This window comes from Podarcis muralis, chromosome 13 (genome assembly GCF_964188315.1).
Source record: "Podarcis muralis chromosome 13, rPodMur119.hap1.1, whole genome shotgun sequence".
Lineage (NCBI taxonomy): Eukaryota > Metazoa > Chordata > Lepidosauria > Squamata > Lacertidae > Podarcis > Podarcis muralis.
Genome location: NC_135667.1, coordinates 9,507,252 through 9,523,833, shown reverse-complemented (window position 1 = coordinate 9,523,833; position 16,582 = coordinate 9,507,252). Strand labels below are relative to the sequence as shown.

At 42.0% G+C, this 16,582-nt stretch overlaps 2 pseudogenes; both read left to right on the top strand.

Moving 5' to 3' along the window:
• Positions 1-4,292: 4,292 nt before the first annotated feature.
• Positions 4,293-5,757, top strand: LOC144325237 (immunoglobulin heavy variable 3-74 pseudogene; annotated as a pseudogene).
• A 3,796-nt stretch (positions 5,758-9,553) lies between these two features.
• On the top strand, positions 9,554-10,782 carry LOC144325236 (immunoglobulin heavy variable 3-74 pseudogene; annotated as a pseudogene).
• Positions 10,783-16,582: the final 5,800 nt, after the last annotated feature.

Genomic DNA, 16,582 nt, shown 5'->3' with positions numbered 1-16,582 from the left:
CCTTCATCTGTTTGTGTCTAACCACTGGAAACAACACTGCTTTTCTGCCTGTTCATTTCCTCTACTTTCAAATGCATGAATGACATAACATAACGGAATCCTGTGTTAAATAGCTACAAGTAGGAAATTAATTCTGCAATACAGGGATCCTCAGAAACGACTTAGCATGGATCATAACATAGGAACACACAATGAGGTCTTATAGTCAGACCCACAGATCCATGTAACTTGGGATTGTCTACAGTAAGATTGATGGACTTGTGGACTTCCAGATGATGTTGCACTGTGACCTCCATCACCCATGTCTATTGCTTCAGCCTGCTGGGGCTTGTGGAAGTTGAAGTCCCAGGTCAACTGCAGGGCCACAGAATCACCACTCTTGGTCAACGCTGGCTGGCACCACATCTCCAAGGAGGGCTTTCCCCCATTTTTAATTGGAAGAGGCAGGAATTGATCCAGAGACCTGCTCCATGCAAATCATTGGCTGCACAACAGCCTGCACTCCCCTCCACTATTCAGTGGCCCTTAAGCCTGGAAAAAGGGGCACTGCATGGGCACGGTGGGGTGGCACAAGAGGATAGGGAATTTAGAGGGATACTAAGCCCATTCATCTCAGTCACATGACCTGACAACCCAGCATAAATGAACCCGGGGAAAAGGTTGTGTAATTCAAACTCTGTTTTAAAGGCTTGTTTTCCCTCTGCCAGACTCTGCCAGTGTTGGTTCTTGGGTACAGTGGTACCTCAGGTTACATACGCTTCAGGTTACATACTCCGCTAACCCAGAAATAGTGCTTCAGGTTAAGAACTTTGCTTCAGGTTGAGAACAGAAATCGTGCTCCGGCGGCGTGGCAGCAGCAGGAGGCCCCATTAGCTAAAGTGGTGCCAGAGATCGGTATACAAGAACTACATAGTGATAGGAATCCAGTCGGGATTTATATGGAATCAGTGGATAGATAGATATATGGAATCAGTGGACGGGGAGGAAAAACAACCTTTTGTTACATAAGCTATACCAATGACTTGCTGATGGCGGCACTCGTGATCCATGGTAGTGGAGACTGAGGAACCCCACAGAACAGCAAGTACTTAGAAAATGATAGAAACCACAAAACCACAAGTAGAGGAGATACTAGAGAGAGAAATCTCCTTTAACCAGAGGAAGCAGGTGTCTAGGAACTGCTCTTTTGAAACAGATGAATACAGGATGCACAAATTTAATGTTTCACTTTCATCTGGCCCTCTCCTGCACCACCCAATCTTTTCATCTGCGGTTTGTCCTCTTTCTTTCTTTCTTTCTTTCTTTCTTTCTTTCACACTTTCTTTTGAAGTTCCTTCAATTTCTAAGCTAGTCAGCCAAAAGAGATAGCCAATTTCAATTTTCGCTTAAAATTGAGAGAGTTTCTCTTCTTAGTCTCACAATCTAGCTCTCTAACTAAATATTGTTTCCATATACCCAAGGGATACAACAGTTCATTGAAGTGGAAACTTGTCTTCCTCTTCAAGTCCAACATACCTACTCTTTGAGTCACATGATCCAGGGACACTGCCTTTCTCTGAAATGAGATTAGACTGTCCCATTTTCTGAGTGTCTGGCCACTTCACGCTTTTCACAGCAAAGTACAGAGAGGAATCTGCTTGGCCTGTTTTGTTAGATGGACTAACCCAATCCATCACTCTTGAAGTTCCTTTGTGGATAGGGAGACAACCGTCAGTTAGATTATACATGTCTCCATATTTTGCATTCTTCATGTGCACATGAAAAATAGTGTTTTACAGAAAAGATGAGTACAAAACGCATATTCTACTAGTGAATGTGTTGAAGAAAACTGAAGAACTGTGTATGTTGTGGGGAAAAAGTGTGCCCAAAATATATCCAAAACACAGTAGAACAGAATGGATGGGGTGAAATGGAATGGAATAGGGTGGATTGCACCCAGTGCTTTTTCTGGAGGGATGCAGAGGTACACATACCCCTAAACATTTTGTGAATCTTTGTCCATTTGTCCATTTACTGCGTTTCTTTCCCCCGATTTGAACTATAAAATGGTGATTTTCTTGAGTCAAAATAGAGTTTCCCTAAACTTTATTTTTTAAGAAAAAAAGCACTAATTGGACCTATGAAACAGGGAGAGATTGTTGAGGTATAGAATGAGCTGCTGAACCACTAGTTTCTTCTGAGCACCTCCTCCAAATGAGTGAGATGGAAAACCTTAAGTGAGAGTACCCCCCTTTTGGTACCCCACTTATGTTGTCACCTTCCCAATGATTTGCATCATCTTTATGGTCTTTTTTGGGACCAGGTGAAGCTTATTGTATACACCCAGACATTTTAAAAAAACATATTTTATAACTTCAGCTTCCCATTTGTGTTATCATTTTAAAAAATTAATTGGGAATATTCCAAGTTTTTAAAAATATACTAACATTTGGTTTTGTTTGTGTTTATTTGCACTATGCTTTGTGAGCTAACTCAGAGAACTCTTGTGATGTGGTGGTGGTGTATATGCAAGAAAAACACGAACAGGATCTGAAGATAACTTGCCTCAGACACAAGATGCTATCCTACACTCCATCTGCATTTTATATTTTACACAGGATCAAACCACTTTAAACTGTTGTGGCTACACTAGAGAATCCTGGGAACTGTAGTTTGTTAAGGGTGCTGAGAGTGGTGAGGCAACCCCTATTCCTCTCACAGACCAACAATACCCAGAGTTCCCAGTGGGGGGGGGACTTGATTGTTAAACCAGGAGGGAACTATCAGTTGAGCAATGTAATGCTTAAGCTCAGATCCAGTGAACCACATCTCTTTCATATCAGAGGTTTCCAGGCCCGCCCAAAATATGCAAAAACGAAAGCTTTCATTTCACCTTTAAAGGTTGACACCAGCCCCCTCAGACTGAATCAAATATCTGCTTCAGTAATTTCTTTGAGTCCTCAACACTTCCATTATACTTTTTTAAAAAAAATGCTGTGGCTGTTAAATTTCCTCTTCTTTATAAGCAGATTGCCATGTAAGTTATACATTTTTAAATCTTTATTGTATATACATAGGGGTGGGTGGGGAGCTACTTCTACAATGGGTCACTCTGTTAATCCACACGAGAAACCTGTTTTTGTGCGTTTGCTTTAAATTGCATACAGTTAAGCAGCGTGTTTCTTCTCTCTGCAGGGGCCAGTTCACAGATTGTCCTCACTCAGTCAGGTCCAGAAATGAAAAAGCCTGGAGAATCTGTGAGGTTAACCTGTGCCACGAAAGGTTTTGCTCTTAGCAGCTATTGGATGAACTGGGTCCGGCAGTCTCCAGGGAAAGGGCTGGAATGGCTGGCTTACTATTATTCATCATCCAGCAACTACTACTCCCCAACCATCCAAGGGCGTTTCACTGCCTCCAAGGACAGCACCAACTTTTATCTTCAAATGAACAGCCTGAAGCCAGAAGACACTGCCATCTATTACTGTGCCAGAGACACAGTGCTGGAGGTTGAATTCGAGCTCAGACAAAAACCTTTGTGTATTAAATTAAAAAACTGCAGGTGGCACTGAAGAGCTTTCAGTTCAAATGATTGTGCTGAATAAACCACAAGCAAATAAATACATACATATCAAGTCTCTCTACATTGGTTCCCGATCTATCCACAAATGTGGCAGAAACTCCTTATCCTAGCCTCCAAAGCTCTTAGGATCAAATAAATCAGTTGAGTTACCCTAGCTTTATTTTCCTGCTAGACAAGTCCTTGTGGGAGTGCAAAGCATTGTTGTTGTTGCTGCTGCTGCTGTTGTTTTAAAATTTATATACTGTGCGATACACCAAGGTCCCAGGGCAGTTAAGTACATTTGTCCCAAAGTACGTATTATCCCAAACAATAAATAATAATTTTATTTACCGTCTATTCTCAGAATAAATTCCCATAGTGATACAACACACATCCGTCAATAGATATCATAATGCTACAATCCACAGCAACTGTTCCTGATGCTAGCGTGTAGATGGGAGGTCAAAGCTCACATTTGTGCAGTAGCCGGGAAGAAAGCAACACCAAAAAAGTACTATTTCTGCCTATGTCTAATACTGATCAGTTCTCCTTGCAACAATAACATATACATTAAAAAAAACCAATTGTAATAATAATGCATTATAAAATGGTACAGTGTGTGTGTGTGGGGGGGACAATATAAGAAGTCTGTAAGGCATTAGCTTCCTGAACTTTTAAAGATGGAACATCACCAGTTTTAGCCAAGGGACAAACACAAAGAGAGATCTAGGGGAGCACGACAGGTTTGGCCGCAATGGCTGCAGAGCTTCAGGGACTCCACAGCAGGTGCCACAGCAATGATGTCAAATGGAAGGTGCCGGATTTTGGAGTAACACAGGGTACCACTGAAATTTGAGATGCCAAGGTCTGCCACTGACTTGCCAATCCTTAAAGACATACAAATGAAAACCAAAACAACTTTTCATTGCAAAAGAGCACATTATAAACTACAGTGGTATCTCTGGTTACAAACTTAATTCATTCTGGAGGTCCATTCTTAACCTGAAACCATTCTTAACCTGAGGTACCACTTAAGCTAATGGGGCCTCCCACTGCCGTGGCACCACCAGCACACAATTTCTGTTCTCATCCTGGGGCAAAGTTCTTAACCCGAGGTACTACTTCCAGGTTAGCAGAGTCTGTAACCCAAAGTGTTTGTAACCCGAGGTGCTTGTAACCTGAGGTACCACTGTACTTAGGTACATGTTACTCCATATTTTAGAAGTCCCTTATTTTTCCATTTAGAAATATGAATACTGTCATCACTGTTTTCATCATCTATTTCTACCTTGTCTTTCGTTTTCTTACAATTTTATTGCCTGATTCATTGGCATTTTAAAAAAGGATATTCTATTTTAATTCAGGACTTCTGTTGCTTACTTTTCAACAAGCATTGACTGGCATAAAAAATCAGATGAGAGATCATATAATATTGATAATATAAAATAAAATATATAAATAATGTGTCCTTAATGTTGGGGCAAAATACATCAGACCAAAAGTTCTGCTTACAAAATCACAAAGGCAATGTGTATAGAGGCAAATGGAAACAAAAGCATTAAGGACTGAGAAGCATTTCAAATGAAAAAGCTCCTCTGGGAAATATTATATATAGAGGAGGATATGCAAATAAAGGAACAGTCCACGCTTTAAACCTGAGCCGTCCTCTTGCTGTGGGTTCCAGCTGAGCTTGTGGAAATATCCTCATCCTGTTAGACAGACACCAGCTTTCCATTCAAACAATCCAGTAGAAATGTTTCTGTGGATACATTTCATATTTAGCTTCTTCCTTTTCAAAGGTACTTAATCCCTTTGGTTGGAATGCAGTTGGTGTGATTTATCAGGAAGCCTTTATAATCCACATATGTAAGGTTTGCAACTCATATCTCTCTCTCATTCTAGGTGTCCATGCAGATTCTCTGGTGGAATCTGGTGGGGATGTGAAAAGACCTGGAGAGTCCCTTCGACTCACATGTACAACATCAGGATTCAACATAGACAGCTACTGGATGGAATGGGTCCATCAAGCTCCTGGAAAGGGACTCAAATGGCTCTCGCGAATTAATGGGGGCAGCACATATTATGCAGATTCTGCTAAAGGACGGTTCACAATCTCCACGGACAGTTCCAAGAAGCTGATCTATCTACATATGACTGGTCTGAAAGCTGAAGATACCGGCATGTATTATTGTACCAGAGATCACAGTGGTGGAAAGTGAATCTGAGTTTGCACAAAAACCCCTTTGGAGGATAGTATAAAGAGAAAGAATCAGGTGGCTCCTATGGGTTGAAAAAGCTGTTGGGATTTCCGTTGGGTGATCAACCAAATCATATATTTTCCACAGATCTTGTAAAATTCAGAGTAACTTCTGATGGTGTTTCAGAGCAGATGTTGTTGACTCAAACCCTAGTCCAGAAATTGTCACATCAAGTGAAAATGATTGGGTGTTAAGATGTTGCACTGGGTGACCTTGGGTCCATCTCTGAGCCTAAAATGCAACATAGGGTTGTTCTGAGGATATAACACGGGAAAGATGAACCCAGCATGCAACCTTGAGCTGCTGGGAGGAAACCTGAGGCATCATCATCATCACCATCACCATCACCATCATCATCATCAACCACCACCACCACAAGAACATAATACCATAGAAGCCAAATATATAATCAATTTGACTACTGATTTCTTCATTTAAATAAAATACATGAATATTCAATAGCTGTTTGGTAGAAGTGGGTGGTCCTGTGGGATGCGGTGGTAATCAAGCAGAAGTCAACGCTAGACATTATAATACTACTAATAATAATTCATTATTTATACCCCACCCAGAGGAGGGCAACCAAAATGGTCAAAGGCCTGGAAACGATGCCTTATGAGGAACGGCTAAGGGAGCTGGGCATGTTTAGCCTGGAGAAGAGGAGGTTAAGGGGTGATATGATAGCCATGTTCAAATATATAAAAGGGTGTCACATAGAGGAGGGAGAAAGGTTGTTTTCTGCTGCTCCAGAGAAGCGGACACGGAGCAATGGTTCCAAACTACAAGAAAGAAGATTCCACCTAAACATTAGGAAGAACTTCCTGACAGTAAGAGCTGTTCGACAGTGGAATTTGCTGCCAAGGAGTGTGGTGGAGTCTCCTTCTTTGGAGGTCTTTAAGCAGAGGCTTGACAACCATATGTCAGGAGTGCTCTGATGGTGCTTCCTGCTTGGCAGGGGGTTGGACTCGATGGCCCTTGTGGTCTCTTCCAACTCCTTATCTCTCTCGCCCTGACCTAGCCACTGTGATCCACGCGACGGTCACCTCCAGACTGGATTATTGTAACTCGCTCTACGTGGGGCTGCCCTTGAGACTGACCCAGAAACTCCAGCGGGTGCAGAATGCCGCGGCGAGACTCATTATGGGGTCTTCGCTGCGGGATCATATCCATCCGGTATTATACCAGCTGCACTGGCTCCCGGTGGAGTACAGGATCAGGTTTAAGGTGCTGGTTTTAACCTTTAAAGCCCTATACGGCCTAGGACCCTCGTACCTACGGGACCGCCTCTTCTGGTATGTCCCACAGAGAAATCTACGGTCTGCAAATAAAAACATCCTAAAGATCCCAGGCCACAAAGAGGTTAGGCTGGCCTCAACTAGAGCCAGGGCCTTCTCGGTCGCGGCTCCAATCTGGTGGAACACTCTGTCACAAGAGACTAGGGCCCTGCAGGACCTGACATCCTTCCGCAGGGCCTGCAAGACAGAGCTGTTCCACCAGGCCTTTGGTCAGGGCGCAGCCTGACCCCCTCCTCTGGCAATAGGCAATATGCACAGAATTTGGCTTGATGGTTGCCATTAATTTGATTTTAATTTAATTTGATTTAATTAATTTTATAATGAATGTTTTAGAATGTTGGATTATTTTTATTGTTGTTAGCCGCCCTGAGCCCAGCTTCGGCTGGGGAGGGCGGGATATAAATAAAATTTATTATTATTATTATTATTATTCTATGATTCCCTCCAGTATCAGAAACAGTATTGCTCTAAATACTAGTTGCTGGGATACACAAGTGGAATAGTGCTCCTGTGTCATCAGGTGTAGGTGATCTATGGGGAGGGGCAGGATCTCTGGTAGAAGACAAACCACACATATTACTATTGAATGCATTTAAGAGCACTGAGAGGTGTGTTTTTTATTAGGGGGGGAGAGAGAAGTGTCCTCAAAATGTTTCCTAAATACATACAGTGGAACAGAATGGATGCAATAGATCACAATAGACCTAAGATGCAGTGTCAGTGAGACTGAAGTGAGATGGACCTCAACTGCCCAATCACTAGTTTGTTCTCCAAAAAATGAAGTGAAATGGATTGCCAAAAAGGAGCTAGCCTATTTCTGGTACTGGTGCCCCAGTTATGGAGTTGCCATGCCAATAACAGGCACCATATGCAAGCAGATATTATAAATAACTTACATTTTATAACCTTAGCTTCTCAGATTTGCATTTCAAAGGGTGTTTTCATTTTAAAGTAAATTGTCATCATTTTTTACATACAATAATGATTTGCTTCCTTTGTGTTTATTTAAGGTGTGCTTTGTAAGCCAACTTAGAGGACTCATGCATTGAGGTGATGATGAAAATGGAGGGGAAAATAAGCCATTTGCAGCAAAGTCACAAAATGAACAGTCCAGGATTTGGAGACCAGTTCTCCTGGCCCAAGGCTCTTTCCTAGGTCCAGCAGGGTAAATTTCAACTGAACCAGAAAATACTGAAGTTGAGGTTCAGTATAGCTCATCTCTTTTATATCAGATGTTTCCAGGCCCGCCCAAAATATGCAAAACTGAAAACTTTCCTTTCCTCTTTAAAGGTAAACACCAGATCCCTCAGACGGAATCAAGGCTCCGTGGATCTGCTTCAGTAATTTATTTAGGTCCTCAACTCTCCCATTATAATTTTTAAAATGTTGTGGCTGTTACATTTCATCATGATTATAAGCACGCTGCCATGTAAGTGAAATCTTTTGTATCTTAATTATATGTACTAGTGGTGTGGGGAGTTATTTCCACTTTCGGTCACTGTTTGTGATACCTGTTTTTGTGTGTTTGCTTTAAACTGCACACAGTTAAACAGCGTGTCTCTTCTCTCTGCAGGGGCCAGTTCACAGATTGTCCTCAATCAGTCAGGCCCAGAAATGAAAAAGCCTGGAGAATCTGTGAGGTTAACCTGTGCCACAAAAGGTTTTGATCTTAGCAGCTATTGGATGAGCTGGGTCCGGCAGTCTCCGGGGAAAGGGTTGGAATGGCTGGTTTACTATCACAGCCCATCCAGCAACAACTATTCCCCAACCACCCAAGGGCGTTTCACTGCCTCCAAGGACAGCACCAACCTTTATCTTCAAATGAACAGCCTGAAGCCAGAAGACACTGCCGTCTATTACTGTGCCAGAGACACAGTGGTGGAAGTTGAATTCGAGCTCAGACAAAAACCTTTGTGTGTTAAATTAAAAGACTGCAGGTGGCACTGAAGAGCTTTCAGTTCAAGTGATTGTGCTGAATAAACCACAAGCAAATAAATACATACTGCCCTATACCCAGAAGTCTCAGGGCGGTTAAGTACATTTTGTCCTAAAGAATAAATAATAATTTTATTTGCTAATTATTTTCAAAATAAATTCCCATAGTGATAGGACACACAAAATAGATATCATAATGCTACAATCCACAGCAACTGTTCATGATGCTAGCAGGTAGATGAGACGTCAAAGCTCACATTTGTGCAATAGCTGGGAAGAAAACAACACAAAAAAATGCAATTCCTGCCTATGTCTAATACTGATCAGTTCTCCTTGCAACAATAAAATATACATTAAAACCTATTGTAATTATAAGATATCATAAAACTGTACAATGTTGAGGGGAACAACATAATAAGTCTGTAAGGCATTAGCTTCTCTGAACTTTTAAAGATGGAACATCACCAGTTTTAGCCAAGGGACAAACACAAAGAGGGATCTATGGGAGCACGACAGGTTTGGCCACAATGGCTGAAGAGCTTCTGGGACTCCACAGTAGGTGCCACAGCAAATATGTTAAATGGGAGGTGAGAGGTGGGAGTTGCAGGATTTTGGAGTAACGCAGGGTACCACTGAAATCTGAGAGGCCAAGATCTGCCACTGACTTGCCAACCTTTAAGAATATACAAGTATAAAACAAAATAACTTTTCATTGCAAAAGATCACGTTATAAACTACTTATGTACATGTGACTCCATATTTTGGTAGTCTCTTATATTTCCATTTAGAAATATTAATACAATTATCACTGTTTTCATCATCTATTTCTACCTCCTGTCTTTCGTTTCCTTACAATTTTATTGCCTGATTCTTTGGCATTTTAAAAAGGATATTCAATTTAATTCGGGAGTTCTGTTGTTTGCATTGGCGGGCATAAAAAAAAATTCAGAGGAGAGATCCTATAATATTGATAGTATAGAATAAATTATATAAATAATGTGTCCGTAATGTTGGGGCAAAATATGTCAGACCGAAAGTTCTGCTTACAAAATCACAAAGGCCATGTGTATAGAGGCAAATGGAAACAAAAGCATTAAGGACTGAGAAGCATTTCAACTGAAAAAGCTCCTCTGGGAAATATTATATATAGAGGAGGATATGCAAATAATTGAACAGTCCACGCTTTAAACCTGAGCCATCCTCTTGCTGTGGGTTCCAGCTGAGCTTGTGGAAATATCCTCATCCTGTTAGACAGACACCAGCTTTCCATCCAAACAATCCAGTAGAAATGTTTCTGTGGATACATTTCATATTTAGCTTCTTCCTTTTCAAAGGTACTTAATCCCTTTGGTTGGAATGCAGTTGGTGTGATTTATCAGGAAGCCTTTATAATCCACATATGTAAAGTTTGCAACTCAATCTGTCTCTCTTTCCAGGTGTCCATGCAGATACTTCTCTGGTGGAATCTGGTGGGGATGTGAAAAGACCTGGAGAGTCCCTTCGACTCACATGTACAACATCAGGATTCAACATAGACAGCTACTGGATGCACTGGGTCCATCAAGCTCCTGGAAAGGGACTCAAATGGCTCTCACGAATTAATGGGGGCAGCACATATTATGCGGATTCTGCTAAAGGACGGTTCACAATCTCCACAGACAGTTCCAAGAAGCTGGTCTATCTACATATGACAGGACTGAAAGCTGAAGATACCGGCATGTATTATTGTGCTAGAGAACACAGTGGTGGAAAGTGAATCTGAGTTTGCACAAAAACCCATTTGCAGAATAGTATAAAGAGAAAGAATCAGCTGGCTTCTATGGGTTGAAAAAGCTGTTGGGATTTCCGTTGGGTGATCAAGCAAATCATATATTTTCCACAGATCTTGTAAAACTCAGAGGAACTTCTGATGGCTTTTCAGAGCAGATGTTGTTGACTCAAACCCTAGTCCAGAAATTGTCACATCAAGTGAAAATTATTGGGTGTTAAGATTTTGCACTGGGTGACTTTGAGTCCATCTCTGAGCCTAAACTACAACATAGGGTTGTTCTGAGGATGTAACAGGGGAAAGAAGAACCTGCATGCAACCTTGAGCTGCTTGGAGGAAACCTGAGGCATCATAATCATCATCAACAACAACAACATAATACCATAGAAGCCAAATATATAATCAATTTGACTACTGATTTCTTAATGTAAATAAAATACATGAATATTCAATAGCTGTTTGGTAGAAGTCGGTGGTCCTGTGGGATGCGGTGGTAATCAAGCAGAAGTCAACACTAGGCATTATAATACTACTACTAATAATTTATTATTTGTAACCTGCCCATCTGGCTGGGTTTCCCCAAACATTCTGGGCAGCTTCCATCAAAGACAAAAAAATACACAAAAATATCACACATTAACAACTTCCCTGAACAGGGCTGCCTTCAGATATCTTCTGAATGTCAGGTAGTTGTTTATCTCTTTGACATCTGATGGGAGGGCGTTCCACAGGGCGGGAACCACTACCGAGAAGGCCCTCTGCCTTGTTCCCTGTAGCTTTGCTTCTCACAATGAGGGAACCACCAGAAGGCACTCGGCGCTGGACCTCAGTGTCCGGGCAGAACGATGGGGGTGGAGACGCTCCTTCGGGTATACTGGGCCAAGACCATTTAGGGCTTTAAACCCTTTGAATTGTCCTCAGAAATGTACAGGGAGCCAATGTAGGTCTTTCAAGACCGGTATTATGTGGGCTTGGGGGCCGCCCCCAGTCACCAGTCTAGCTGCCGCATTCTGGATTAGTTGTAATTTCCGGGTCACCTTCAATGGTAGTCTCACGTAGAGCGCATTGCAGTCCAAGCGGGAGATAACTAGAGCATGCACCACTCTGGCGAGACAAGTCTGCGGGAAGGTAGGGTCTCAGCCTGTGTACCAGGTGGAGCTGGTAGACCGCTGCCCTCGATACAGAATTGACCTGCGCCTCCATGGACAGCTGTGAGTCCAAAATTACTTCCAGACTGTGCACCTGATCCTTCAGGGGGCAGTTACCCCATTCAGGATCAGGGAGTCCTCCACACCTACCCGCCCCCTGTCCCCCAAGAACAGTACTTCTGTCTTGTCAGGATTCAACCTCAATCCATCAGCCCCCATCCATCCTCCAACCGCCTCCAGGCACTTACACAGGTCCTTCACCGCCTTCACTGGTTCTGATTTGAAAGAGAGGTAGAGCTGGGTATCATCAGCATATTCATGGACACCCAGTCCAAACTGCCTGATGATCTCTCCCATCGGCTGCATGTAGATGTTGAAAAGCATGGGGGAGAGAAAGGAACCCTGAGGCACCCCACAAGTGCCTGAACACTCATCCCCCACCACCACTTTCTGAACACGGCCCAGGAGGAAGGAGCAGAACCACTGTATAACAGTGTCCCCAGCTCCCAGCTCCTCTAGACGGTCCAGAAGGATGTTATGGTTGATTGTGTCAAAGGCCGCTGAGAGATCCAGCAGAACTAGGAAACAGCTCTCACCTTTGTCCCTAGCCCACCGCAGATCATAAACCAGCATGACCAAGGAAGTTTCAGTCCCATGATGAGGCCTGAATCCCAATTGGAAGGGATCCAAATGGTCCGCATCCTCCAGGCGTGCCTGGAGTTGTTCAGCAACCACCCGCTCAGTCATCTTGCCCAAAAATAGAAGAATCGAAACTGGGCGATAGTTGGCCAGTTTGCAAAGGGGGAGGGGATACTTTTTTCTCATAGGGGTGGTTGGGGCAATCTAGTCACCATGATGATGGCGACACTGCAACCTCACCACATGACTGAGTGGCCTTGTAAAACATTGAGAGGACAGAGAACATGTGGAGCCTCCTACACTTCTCTGAAAGAGGAAGAGCCAGATACTGTACCTACGGAGTCTGTAGGGCTGGGAGGCATAAAATTCCCTTCCAAATCATGAATCATCATTCATGAGAACCTCTATGTGCACAAGCAGTTGGGAATCATGCTATCCAGCCAAGCAGATCCTTGGCTCCTGTGCACTGCATATGTGTCCCTTGTAGTAAACGCATAGCCAGTTACTCTGCCAGCATTGATGTCTGAGACTTCAGTGGTTTTCTTCAGCTACAGTCCAAGGCACTTTGGCAGAGTTATGACATTATAATGAGCACAATTTGAATGGCTTTGAAGAGCATTAGATGAATTCATGTCAACAATCTATGCTGCTTATGGTGTCCCTCCAATATCAGAAACAGTATGGCTCTAAATACTAGTTGCTGGGATACGCAAGTGGAATAGTGCTCCTGTGTCATCAGGTGTAGGTGATCTATGGGGAGGGGCAGGATCTCTGGTAGAAGACAAACCACACATATTACTATTGAATGCATTTAAGAGCACTGAGAGGTGTGTTTTTTATTAGGGGGGGAGAGAGAAGTGTCCTCAAAATGTTTCCTAAATACATACAGTGGAACAGAATGGATGCAATAGATCACAATAGACCTAAGATGCAGTGTCAGTGAGACTGAAGTGAGATGGACCTCAACTGCCCAATCACTAGTTTGTTCTCCAAAAAATGAAGTGAAATGGATTGCCAAAAAGGAGCTAGCCTATTTCTGGTACTGGTGCCCCAGTTATGGAGTTGCCATGCCAATAACAGGCACCATATGCAAGCAGATATTATAAATAACTTACATTTTATAACCTTAGCTTCTCAGATTTGCATTTCAAAGGGTGTTTTCATTTTAAAGTAAATTGTCATCATTTTTTACATACAATAATGATTTGCTTCCTTTGTGTTTATTTAAGGTGTGCTTTGTAAGCCAACTTAGAGGACTCATGCATTGAGGTGATGATGAAAATGGAGGGGAAAATAAGCCATTTGCAGCAAAGTCACAAAATGAACAGTCCAGGATTTGGAGACCAGTTCTCCTGGCCCAAGGCTCTTTCCTAGGTCCAGCAGGTTAAATTTCAACTGAACCAGAAAATACTGAAGTTGAGGTTCAGTATAGCTCATCTCTTTTATATCAGATGTTTCCAGGCCCGCCCAAAATATGCAAAACTGAAAACTTTCCTTTCCTCTTTAAAGGTAAACACCAGATCCCTCAGACGGAATCAAGGCTCCGTGGATCTGCTTCAGTAATTTATTTAGGTCCTCAACTCTCCCATTATAATTTTTAAAATGTTGTGGCTGTTACATTTCATCATGATTATAAGCACGCTGCCATGTAAGTGAAATCTTTTGTATCTTAATTATATGTACTAGTGGTGTGGGGAGTTATTTCCACTTTTGGTCACTGCTTCAATCCTGATGTGATACCTGTTTTTGTGTGTTTGCTTTAAACTGCACACAGTTAAACAGCGTGTCTCTTCTCTCTGCAGGGGCCAGTTCACAGATTGTCCTCAATCAGTCAGGCCCAGAAATGAAAAAGCCTGGAGAATCTGTGAGGTTAACCTGTGCCACAAAAGGTTTTGATCTTAGCAGCTATTGGATGAGCTGGGTCCGGCAGTCTCCGGGGAAAGGGTTGGAATGGCTGGTTTACTATCACAGCCCATCCAGCAACAACTATTCCCCAACCACCCAAGGGCGTTTCACTGCCTCCAAGGACAGCACCAACCTTTATCTTCAAATGAACAGCCTGAAGCCAGAAGACACTGCCATCTATTACTGTGCCAGAGACACAGTGGTGGAAGTTGAATTCGAGCTCAGACAAAAACCTTTGTGTGTTAAATTACCGGTAAAAGACTGCAGGTGGCACTGAAGAGCTTTCAGTTCAAATGATTGTGCTGAATAAACCACAAGAAAATAAATACGTATCAAGTCTCTCTACATTAGTTCCATATCTATCCACAAAGGTGGCAGAAACTACTTATCCTAGTTCCCAAATCTATTGGGATCAAATAAGTTAGCCTGGTTTTATTTCCCTGCTAGACAAGTTCTTGTGGGAATGCAAATTTTTATTATTATCATTATTAACTGAATTTATATACTGCCCTATAAGCAGAGGTCTCAGGGCGGTTAAGTACATTTGGCCTAAAGAATAAATAATAATTTTATTTGCTATTTATTTTCAGAATAAATTCCCATAGTGATAGGACACACAAAATAGATATCATAATGCTACAATCCACAGCAACTGTTCATGATGCTAGCAGGTAGATGAGACGTCAAAGCTCACATTTGTGCAATAGCTGGGAAGAAAACAACACAAAAAAATGCAATTCCTGCCTATGTCTAATACTGATCAGTTCTCCTTGCAACAATAAAATATACATTAAAACCTATTGTAATCATAAGATATCATAAAACTGTACAATGTTGAGGGGAACAACATAATAAGTCTGTAAGGCATTAGCTTCTCTGAACTTTTAAAGATGGAACATCACCAGTTTTAGCCAAGGGACAAACACAAAGAGGGATCTATGGGAGCACGACAGGTTTGGCCACAATGGCTGCAGAGCTTCTGGGACTCCACAGCAGGTGCCACAGCAATGATGTCAAATGGAAGGTGACAGGTGGGGGTTGCAGGATTTTGGAGTAACACAGGGTACCACTGAAATCTGAGAGGCCAAGATCTGCCACTGGCTTGCCAACCTTTAAGAATATACAAATATAAACCAAAATAACTTTTCATCGCAAAAGATCACATTATAAACTACCTATGTACATGTGACTCCATATTTTGGTAGTCTCTTATATTTCCATTTAGAAATATTAATACAATTATCACTGTTTTCATCATCTATTTCTACCTCCTGTCTTTCGTTTCCTTACAATTTATTGCCTGATTCATTGGCATTTTAAAAAGGATATTCTATTTTAATTCAGGAGTTCTGTTGTTTGCATTGGCGGGCATAAAAAAAATTCAGAGGACAGATCCAATAATATTGATAGTATAGAATAAAATATATAAATAATGTGTCCTTAATGTTGGAGCAAAATATGTCAGACCGAAAGTTCTGCTTACAAAGGCAATGTGTATAGAGGCAAATCACAAAAATCACAAAGGCCATGTGTATAGAGGCAAATGGAAACAAAAGCATTAAGGACTGAGAAGCATTTCAACTGAAAAAGTTCCTCTGGGAAATATCATATATAGAGGAGGATATGCAAATAATGGAACAGTCCACAATTTAAACCCGAGCCATCCTCTTGCTGTGGGTTCCAGCTGAGCTTGTGGAAATATCCTCATCCTGTTAGACAGACACCAGCCTTCCATCTAAACAATCCAGTAGAAATGATTCTGTGGATACATTTCATATTTAGCTTCTTCATTTTCAAAGGTATTTAATCCCTTTGGTTGGAATTCAGTTGGTGTGATTTATCAGGAAGCCTTTATAATCCACATATGTAAGGTTTGCAACTCAATCTCTCTCTCTTTCCAGGTGTCCATGCAGATATTTCTCTGGTGGAATCTGGTGGGGATGTGAAAAGACCTGAAGAGTCCCTTCGACTCACATGTACAACATCAGGATTCAACATAGACAGCTACTGGATGCACTGGGTCTATCAAGCTCCTGGAAAGGGACTCAAATGGCTTTCACAAATTAATACGGGCACAACTTATTATGCAGACTCTG